A 10,370-nucleotide genomic window follows, 5' to 3' on the forward strand; every position below is an offset into this window, starting at 1 on the left:
AACAATCCTGTAGGTGTATAAGTTGTATTAAAAATTAACAAATGTAAAGGTGAGGAATAATCTATATAAGTAACAAATTGTTCCTCAATGGCTCTTTCTACTTGTTGTAAGGCCAACAATCCTTGTGGGTTTAAGGATCGAGAGGAGGTAGGATCAGCACTCCCCTTGAGAATACCAAATAAAGGTTTCAATTCTCCTGTTGTAAGCTTTAAATAGGGACGAAGCCAACTGATATCACCTAACAGCTTTTGAAAATCATTTAGAGTTTTTAGACAGTCCCTGCGGATGATTATCTTCTGGGGACAAATGGCTTGATCTGTAAGCCTAAAGCCTAAATAATCATAAGGCTCCTGAGTTTGTACCTTTTCAGGAGCTATTGGTCATCCTTTATCAGCTAAGGTTTGCTGTAAATCTCTATAGCATAAAAGCAAGTCCTGAGGATCTTTCCCTCCTAAAAGAATGTCATCTGTGTAATGGCTGATGTACATCATTGGCCATTGCTGTCTTACAGGCTCAATGGCTTGTGCCACAAATTTTTGACATAATGTAGGGCTATTATCCATGCCCTGAGGAAGAACTACCCATTGATACCTTTTCATTGGCTCTTTAAAATTAACAGAAGGAACACTGAAAGCAAATCTTTCGCAATCGTGAGGATACAAGGGAATGGTGAAAAAACAATCCTTTAAATCTACTCTTATTTTATGAAACCCTTTAGGAATGGCCACTGGAGATGGCAGCCCAGATTGTAGAGCTCCCATAGGTACCATAGTTTTGAAAGACCCCCAAAAGGGGACCCTCACCCAAGTCCAGACCTGCACGCCCCAAGGACACACGAGAGACCTTCTTGATGCAATTGCAGAGGAGGTTTAATGACGAGGGCCCCCGGGCCGGAACATATCTCACGCAGGAGATAGAGGTTCCAGCCCAGAACCCAGGAAATTTGGGATATTTATGGGTAGGGGTTGGGGAAAGCGGAAAAATTTGGCACGCTTACATATGATTGGATATTTCAAACATCAGCAACTTGCAGAAGTGGCTACGTGTGAGCTGGCAGATGACTAGTTACTTTTGACCATGAAACCTTGGACTGCTCAAAAAGGGGGAGAGAAAAGTAAACACCAGATGGCCCATTACTCACTTGGGCTTGTCTGGGCACGTCTTAGCATGCCTTTTCATTTGGGTCACCCTGCCCCTGCAGGGGCTTAATATTTTTATTATGACTATATTTAACAAATTGTTGGTGGTCTTTGCTGACCATGAATTTTTGTTATTGTTACAATGCTGCTTTCAAATTTTGTCCTCACATTCCCTACTCCTTTTGTTTTAAGTAACTTTAATCTTAAAGATCAGTATCTTCTATCTTGTCTCTTATAATCTCATCTCTTTTTCTTAATACCATTAATTGAACAATATCTACTTTAGTTCCAACAAAAGCTAGCAATCTATTTATCACACATGGACCTAAAACCAAAAATAATTATTATCAAGGGACCGGCCACAGCAGAGAGTAGGGTCATCATCCAAGGAGAGTGGGTAAACCAGGACTCAAACAGACCTTGTTGAGTCCTTCTTTCTTTCTGTCTTTTATCTAACTTTTCTCTAAGTCTCTGCATTGAGTCTCGGACTACCCCGGTGTGATCAGCATAAAAACAACAATCTTCTTTGAGGGCTGCATACAGTCCTCCATCTTTAAGAAACAGCAAGTCTAATTTTCTTCTGTTCTGTGGAACAATCTCTGAGAGGGAAGTACTGATTGTTCTAAGGCTCTCAAATCTTTATCAATGGCAGCTCTTAGCTATTGGAAATAACGGGGTGTCTGTATTAGTGTAGCAGTACCTGTTCTCACACCTGCGGCCACTCCAAGTCCCAGTATGATAGCTAGAGTCAAAGAAATAGGCTCTCTGCAAAAGTGTCTAGGGTGTATCTCAAACTCATATTCAAAAGCGCCTTCAGGGTAGTAATAAACTCGGGAGACCAGCTGGACAAGTATGAAATAATCTTTGACCTCATCAAAGACAGAAATAGATATATAAAGGATTAATCTTGAACTGTAAACTCACAATTTATCAATCTTAGGCACTAAGTATTTGTTATCAGGGCTCCTTGGGCTCTATTCTTTTGACCATGGGTCTCAAAACATTTTCTTTTCTTTGAAACACACTTTCAAAGTTGTCCTCTGACTTTTACACATTTTGTGGCACATAGCTGTCTACATACACATAAAATCACATATATAATAAAGAGAAATTGTAAAAAGGAACAAATCTATATAACACTAGATTCACATTTCAATTTCAATCTTGGAATCACAAGTTGTCATTTAACCTTGGGTGTACACAAACTAAGTCCCACCCTCCAAGGCAGCATTTTCCCTGTGCCTCTGGGGTGGTCTCAGGAGTCAAGGCCTGCTGCTCTTTAGCCTTGTAGAATAGCAGAAGACCTGGAGCTAAAGAGTAGGGGGTTGTTCAGGCATCTGGATCTTCTCCAGTTGGCATCAGTCACAGGTGGTGATGGTGAACTTCAAGGAGTTCGGATGGTCCACAGCACCAGGAACAGTCTTTTAGTAGCCTGAAAAATCATTTCTCACACAAAATGGACATTCTGGGCATGGAACAAGGACAAGGGAACACTCTAGCCAGCGCCAGTTCCCAGGTGGAACTTAGATTTAGGGTTCTGTATATTCTCTCTACCTGTACTGAACTTTGGAGACAGTATAAACAGTGGAGCTTCTAATTAGTCTCTAATATTTCTGACAATTCCTGACTTATCTTAGAAACAAAAGCAAGTCTGTTATCTGATCTAATTATCTCAGACACTTGAAAACCTCAGGAAAACTTTTATTCAAGGCTGTTCTCTTCTAGGTATTTTCTTATTCACTCTAAGTCTCATAAGCCTTTACTTGCTGGCATATCCTCCACTATCTTATTATTTCTTTAGCCCAAAACCTGAAGTCTATTATACACTTTAAATCTCTTAGCTGCTTGGTTGTACTCATATCTTAAGAGTCCATCTGTGCATTTAGCCTGGTAAGTCTTTTGCTTTCTGGGGAGTATAGTTCTCCCTTCTTGTGTGCACCATTGTCTCTTTTCCTCTAGATAGTAGCTGGCAAGATGGCTAGCAATCTAAGTTCTGTCTCTTACTCTGTGCTTTAAGAGAGGTCATCTCGTAGGCCCACAACTGAACAGGCTCCCGTATCAAGCCACTTGATCTGTCCAATTATAGTCTCAGGCCACTGAGTCTCCTCCCTTTTGGTGTCCTGGGCAACGAGTACTCACAGTTGCTGGCTTCATCAGGGTTTCCTCTCTTGGTATATAGTCCTGCAGACATGGGCTGTGGCAAAAGCAAACCTGTTGTCCATGCAGATGTTGGTTTTCTTGTCAGCCCCAAGTTCCAAGGTTGTTCTCTGCACCGATGATCCCAGGGTGGGGAGTCAGTTCAGATGACAGTTGTATAGCACTGGCTTGTCTCTGACCAGCATGGAGAAAACTGCTCCCGTCTGCAAAGCAGGTTACCTCAGCTCCCGGATGGAGTCAGTAGGAGGAGACTTTCCTCTACCCCTGAGTTCTTGTCAGTTAGTTGCAGCCTGTCTGGGCTCCCATCCTGGGGGAGTAAGTCTCAACCCGACAGAGGGTAGGAACAGTCTAGGATGACCATAAATGAATGGGATACCCAGCCCATCTCTTAGTCCACCATTTTTCGAGTAGTCCATAAATATATTTTAGCCCATTGGCCTGGAGGGAGACCCTGTCTATCTTAATCACTGTCTTCACACAGAGCTAATATCTTCGCCATCTGGGATGTTTTTTCAAAGCCTGGGATTTCTTGGCCCTGGCTTCTATTTGTTAGGGCCCTCTTGGACCCGAAGCTGGCTCCTTTATTTGCAATGTGCACACTGGTCTTTTTCAAAAAGTTTCTTATCTCTCTTTGATTGAAGTCCCTCTTTTCTGCTTTCTGTAAATTCTTTCCCTGTCACCTTTCTTTTTCCTTCACCTCTCTCTAGCACAGCAACTTACAGTAAACCTTTTATCTTTTTCACGCCTTTCCTTTGGACTTACACTAAACCTTCTCTCACTTGCTATTACCATCAATAATTTTAATCCTGTCTATGATCCCATCTATCTTATTACTTTTCTCTCTTATCACTTATTACTTATTCTCACTTATCACTCTCTTATTACTTTTCTATCTTATATCATTTCTCTCTAGCCTCTGAAGCCTTGTCTACACTGACAGAATGTTTCTATGAGCTAGTCTAGAAAGGCTGAGGGTAACTTATCTATCCCTGCTTAACCTCATGTGTCTTTGTGCAACGGGATCTGGCGTGGGCCTTTGGGTGTCCCTTACCTTCTGTAACCCACTGTTGACCACAGCCTGATCAATTGATGGGGTCCCCATGTTTGAGGGAATATTCTTTTTCCGGTGTCCTCTCTTGTTCTTCACTCCTGAAGACCAGAACCTGCTAAGGTCTAGTGGAAGAAAAGCTCTTATCTTATTTATTCCTTTGATCACCTATAAAAGCAGTAAATAGTCTTTTAGGACTCTGTACAGACTGATGTATCTGTGAGGCTGCATGACTGCTGTTCACATCACACTAGAGACCACAACCTAATTCAGTCTGCAAACAGTACCTTGTCCACAGGTGTAATGTGAGCTCACCTCTGAAGTTCTAAGGAAGAAACCAAATCAGAATGAATAGCCTTATCCACAGCATTTCACAGCAAGGACTATTAAGATGTTGAAGGTTCACATAGTATTAATAATTTGACACTTATTTAAACTTAACTTTTAACAAAATAGAAACTTTGGGCATAGTTCTTTAAAAACCTTTTAAAGAGTTATTTCTGATTAGAATATTGTTTTAGAGGTGATTCACAACAAGAACTGGAAAGTAAACATTTTATATCTAACATATGAGCACAAGTCCTCACCACTTCTTTAATTTTATCTTGTCTGAACTCTCATCTTTGAACCAAATCTTGATGAAAATCTCATATAAATAATGAAATTATCTCAGACAGCAATGGGTAGTGTCGCGCCCCGCTTGTCCAGCAAGGAAGATGCGACAAACCAGATCCTTCTCAACAGCCTTTATTGTGGAAGCACAATAAAGATTTCTTGGTAGAGACTGCCTCGAATGCCCAGAACCGGCTGCTTATATACCCCCAGCCCTGGGCGTGGCAAAGCGCATGGAGGTGTCCGATTGGTCAATTTGCAATGCCTCATTAGCATACCCCGCCCGGGAGGGGGTGATTGGTCAGGTTCGTGGTACCCTAGTGGTACCTCATTTGCATGCCCCGTTCGGGAGGGGCTGTAGCCAAATTGAACTGCAAATGCACAGGCCTCTGGTAGTTCCTACCAGAGCCTAGGCAGGCGCCATCTTAAATTGCCGCCTCAGAGCAGCTGGCACGCGCAAATGTGCGCCCTTGGCCTGCAGAGTTGAAGCGGCGCAGCGTTGTTTTAGTCAACCGTGTCAACTCTGTGGTGCCGTTTTATTCAGCCGCATAAGGTTGGCGGCCTACATTTCTCCCTTTTTTGTTTTATTGCAAACCTTGAGTCAATAGAACGGGTACATGATAGTTACCCTATGAGTGTAGTTGTACAGTGAGGGAAAGCAGAGGCCTGATCCCCTGTGTAAGATGAGATATTGTAATAGGTTTCTTCTCTTGAATACTTCCCATACCCATCTCGATGCCTTTTGATGGGGAAAGGGAGCCTCCGCCCTGGGGCGCCACCAGGAGAGGAGGTTTTTGGCATCAAACCTTTGTGCAATCAGGCATACTTTCGGGAAATCTATCCATACTCGTGGAACATTCCCTGTCGAGTACTCACTCGCAAACACCTCAAACTGCCAGTAGAGCACTCCTAAAGGGCTTGTATCTATGAAACCCGCTCATATTTCCTTCAGGATTGCTAGCCAAACATGGGGAGGTTCACCATTCTCTATGGTGGCCAAGGCTTGGTAGACTACGGTTTTGTGCCTGGCATGGTCTCTCTTTAGTTTGCATAGAAGCCACATGCAAAAGACGCAACCGGCCAACACCATGGCACCCCAAACCAGGACTCCCGCCCACTCTTTAAGATGAAACAGCTCCAGCAATCCACACAGCAAGTCCGCTGGTGACACTAGAGTCTAAGCGAGTGAAGTTCACTGTCACAACGGCTATCTGCAACCGCCTCATCAAACTTTCAATGTCTGCCGACCAATTACCTGCAAAAAACTAGAGAGCTGACGAGACAGATTAGTAGCTTGAGTATAGTTTTGATATTGAACAGCAGTAACACACAATGCAGCACATTTCCTTTCATATCCAATTTGTCCCAACTGCCACAGTGCATCCACCTGCTCTTGGACAAGGTCAATTATTTGACTGAGTCCTCCTTTTAGTTGGACATTTAAGGATGCTTGTAACTCAAGGGCAGCAGCTGTATTGGTGGATAAATCATTAAGGACTGTGGCAGCTTGTACTGTGTGACTCATTGCCACAATAGCAATGGGAAACTTCCAATGGAGATTATACAGCTTGTGGAAGTGAGAACATCTCTCTTTATTTGTCCCCCAAACCATTCCCTCGGAGAATCAACTCAGAATGAAAAGCAAGTAGCTATCAAGAAGGTGGAGGTGCCACTGCTCACTCTGCAGCCACTGCGACCTCACCACAGCTCTCAAGTGAGATTGAGCACCTCATGAGTCAGGGCTATTCCTACCAGGACATTCAGAAAGCTTTGGCCATTGCCCACAACATTGAGATGGCCAAAAACATCCTCCGGGAATTTGTTTCTATTTCTTCTACTGCCCATGTAGCCACTTAGCACATCTCTCCCTGCCATGGCTTCAAAGGACCCATGAGCCGGGCTCTTACTCAAGGAGCACATAGGAAAGCAGTGGCTTATTTGGGACATCACAATGAGGTCCTGTCTTTTCTGTGGGGTTTTATTAAATGGTAACCTACCCCAGGAACAGCACAGAAAACAGTTGAAGTGCTGTAATGTGGCCCTAGTTAAGGACTTAAGACTTTGCTAAGAGTTAAGAGAGTGTTAGACAAAGACTAAGTCACAAGTCATATTATCATAATAGACAACACTTGGCAACTCTATGAACAGCATCACTGGTTACAAGACAGATGCAAGAACATGAGCAAGACTCTAAACTTAGAGCACAGATGTCTGGTTAAAAGCAGATCAGGCGACAGCATCAAAAAAGGCTGATGACTCTGGAAAATAAACTGAAGGCAGAGATGGACGAACACCGCCTCAGATTAGATAAAGATCTTGAAATTCAGCATAACAATTTTGCTGCAGAAATGGAGAAACTTATTAAGAAACACCAAGCTGCTATGGAAAAAGAGGCTAAGGTGATCGCACCCCTCTCTCAGAGCTGTGCAGAGATGCAAACTTGTGAATGTCACCATTTTCCTCCCTTCCAGAGAACTACAGGCTGCTGCCAGCCTTCCCCAGCTCAGATGTGCCCCGCTTCCCACACACAAGGCTGCCAGGCTTCCTGTAAGCCACAGCTAGCCCCTGGTTTCTCCCATTGTTTACAGATATAGTTCTTGTGCACAGGTGCCACTACTGGTACCCTAGGCTTAGTCCCCAACCCAGAGGAGGTGGAATAAGAAAAAAACTGTACTCCATGAGGTCCTCCCCCAATCATAACAAAGGGTGACAGATATGTGCAGCTACCATTCACTCTTCCTTCAAGGGTCATATTAATGAAAAAAACTTTGTAGGCATTGCTTCCAATGGAGATTATATAGCTTGTGGAAGTGAGAACAACTCCCTCTACCGACACCATAAAAGACATTCTAAGATTTTGCTAACTTTTCAGTTTGATACAGTTTAGAGTGTGTTAGACAAAGACTGGAAATAATATGACACGAATGAATTTGGCAGGGCTGTGTGTTGGTGGGCACTGTCAGACTGGGAATCCAATGTGATGATTGCTGCTAACAGCCAGGGTACAATCAAGGTGTTAGAATTGGTATAAAGAGTTTCCTGATGTCATTGTGTTTGATCCTCCCTCCCAAAAGCCATCTGCAGCTGATGATGAGAAGAAAAAGAAATGGCATGTGATGTCTCTCTCAGCATCATCTGGATGTGTTCTGAGTACCTTTTCCCTTCTTTATGTCTTTGGGACATTGGGGATATCCAGAGAATTCTCTACCATCAGTGTAACTATGAACTTTGCTGTTGGCAGTGTGGCTATCTAATTTTTGTGATAGGGAAACTTATCACTCTCCCAGCACATGCTATAAAAGCAATCAAGATTACTACAAACTAGTTGGCTCCTATAAAGCTAAGTAAAATTGCTAACAGTAAACACAAAAGGTGCCCCAACACAAACAGGAGTAGGACTAAAGGTCATGTTTCTTCCAAACCCATTTCCTACAACTGTCTCATAAAAGGATAGTCTATAATCAATGCCTTCATTGGTCACCCACCTCAAGTGTCTCATCACAAGTCACATTATAGTAATAGAGAACACTTTGCAACTATATGAACAGCATCACTGGTTACAAGAGAGATGCAAGAACATGAGCAAGACTCTGAACTTAGAGCACAGATGTCTGGTTATAAGCAGATGAGGAGACAGCATCAAAAACAGCTGATGACTCTGGAAAATAAACTGAAGGCAGAGATGGACGAACACCGCCTCAGATTAGATAAAGATCTTGAAATTCAGCATAACAATTTTGCTGCAGAAATGGAGAAACTTATTAAGAAACTCCAAGCTGCTATGGAAAAAGAGGCTAAGGTGATCGCGCCCCTCTTTCACAGCTCTGCAGAGATGCAAACTTGTGAATGTAACCATTTTCCTCCCTTCCAGAGAACTACAGGCTGCTGCCAGCCTTCCCCAGCTCAGATGTGCCCCGCTTCCCACACACAAGGCTGCCAGGTTTCCTGTCAGCCACAACCAGCCCCTAGTTTCTCCCATTGTTTACAGATATAGTTCTTGTGCACAGGTGCCACTACTGGTACTCTAGGTCTAGTCCCCAACCCAGAGGAGGTGGAATAAGAAAAAAAAATTGTACTCCATGAGATCCTCCCCCAATCATAACAAAGGGTGACAGATATGTGCAGCTACCATTCACTCTTCCTTCAAGGGTCATATTAATGAAAAAAACTTTGTAGGCCTTGCTTCCAATGGAGATTCTATAGCTTGTGGAAGTGAGAACAACTCCCTCTACCGACACCATAAAGGACTTTCTAAGACTTTGCTAACTTTTCAGTTTGATACAGTTTAGAGTCTGTTAGACAAAGACCGGAAAGAAGATGACACGAATGAATTTGTCAGTGCTGCGTGTTGGCGGGCACTGTCAGACTGAGAGTCCAATGTGATGATTGCTGCTAACAGCTAGGGTACAATCAAGGTATTAGAATTGGTATAATGAGTCTCCTGATGTCATTGTGTTTGATCCTCCCTCCCAAAAGCCATCTGCAGCTGATGATGAGAAGAAAAAGAAATGGCATGTGATGTCTCTCTCAGCATCATTTGGATGTGTTCTGAGTACCTTTTCCCTTCTTTATGCCTTTGGGACATTGGGGATATCCAGAGAATTCTCTACCATCAGTGTCACTATGAACTTTGCTGTTGGCAGCGTGGCTATCTAATTTCTGTGATAGGGAAACTTGTCACTCTCCCAGCACATGCTATAAAAGCAATCAAGATTACTACAAACTAGTTGGCTCCTATAAAGCTGAGTAGAATTGCTAACAGTAAACACAAAAGGTGCCCAAACACAAACAGGAGTAGGACTAAAGGTCATGTTTCTTCCAAACCTCTTTCCTACAACTGCCTCATAAAAGGATTGTCTATAATCAATGCCTTCATTGGTCACCCACCTCAAGTGTCTCATCACAAGTCACATTATAGTAATAGAGAACACTTTGCAACTATATGAACAGCATCACTGGTTACAAGACAGATGCAAGAACTTGAGCAAGACTCTGAACTTAGAGCACAGATGTCTGGTTATAAGCAGATGAGGCGACAGCATCAAAAACAGCTGATGACTCTGGAAAATAAACTGAAGGCAGAGATGGACGAACACCGCCTCAGATTAGATAAAGATCTTGAAATTCAGCATAACAATTTTGCTGCAGAAATGGAGAAACTTATTAAGAAGCTCCAAGCTGCTATGGAAAAAGAGGCTAAGGTGATCGCGCCCCTCTTTCACAGCTCTGCAGAGATGCAAACTTGTGAATGTAACCATTTTCCTCCCTTCCAGAGAACTACAGGCTGCTGCCAGCCTTCCCCAGCTCAGATGTGCCCCGCTTCCCACACACAAGGCTGCCAGGTTTCCTGTCAGCCACAACCAGCCCCTAGTTTCTCCCATTGTTTACAGATATAGTTCTTGTGCACAGGTGCC

General features: G+C 43.2%; 1 long non-coding RNA gene across 1 annotated transcript; it reads right to left on the bottom strand.

The window, feature by feature from the left end:
* Nucleotides 1–851: 851 nt before the first annotated feature.
* LOC143437373 (uncharacterized) lies at nt 852–10,120 on the bottom strand. Its single transcript, XR_013106864.1, has 2 exons — nt 4,348–10,120; nt 852–3,499 (listed from the first exon to the last, which is right to left on the bottom strand). It is a non-coding gene; the product is annotated as an uncharacterized LOC143437373 (long non-coding RNA).
* Between the last annotated feature and the right edge of the window lie 250 nt (nt 10,121–10,370).

Source organism: Arvicanthis niloticus, chromosome Y, assembly GCF_011762505.2.
Source record: "Arvicanthis niloticus isolate mArvNil1 chromosome Y, mArvNil1.pat.X, whole genome shotgun sequence".
NCBI lineage: Eukaryota > Metazoa > Chordata > Mammalia > Rodentia > Muridae > Arvicanthis > Arvicanthis niloticus.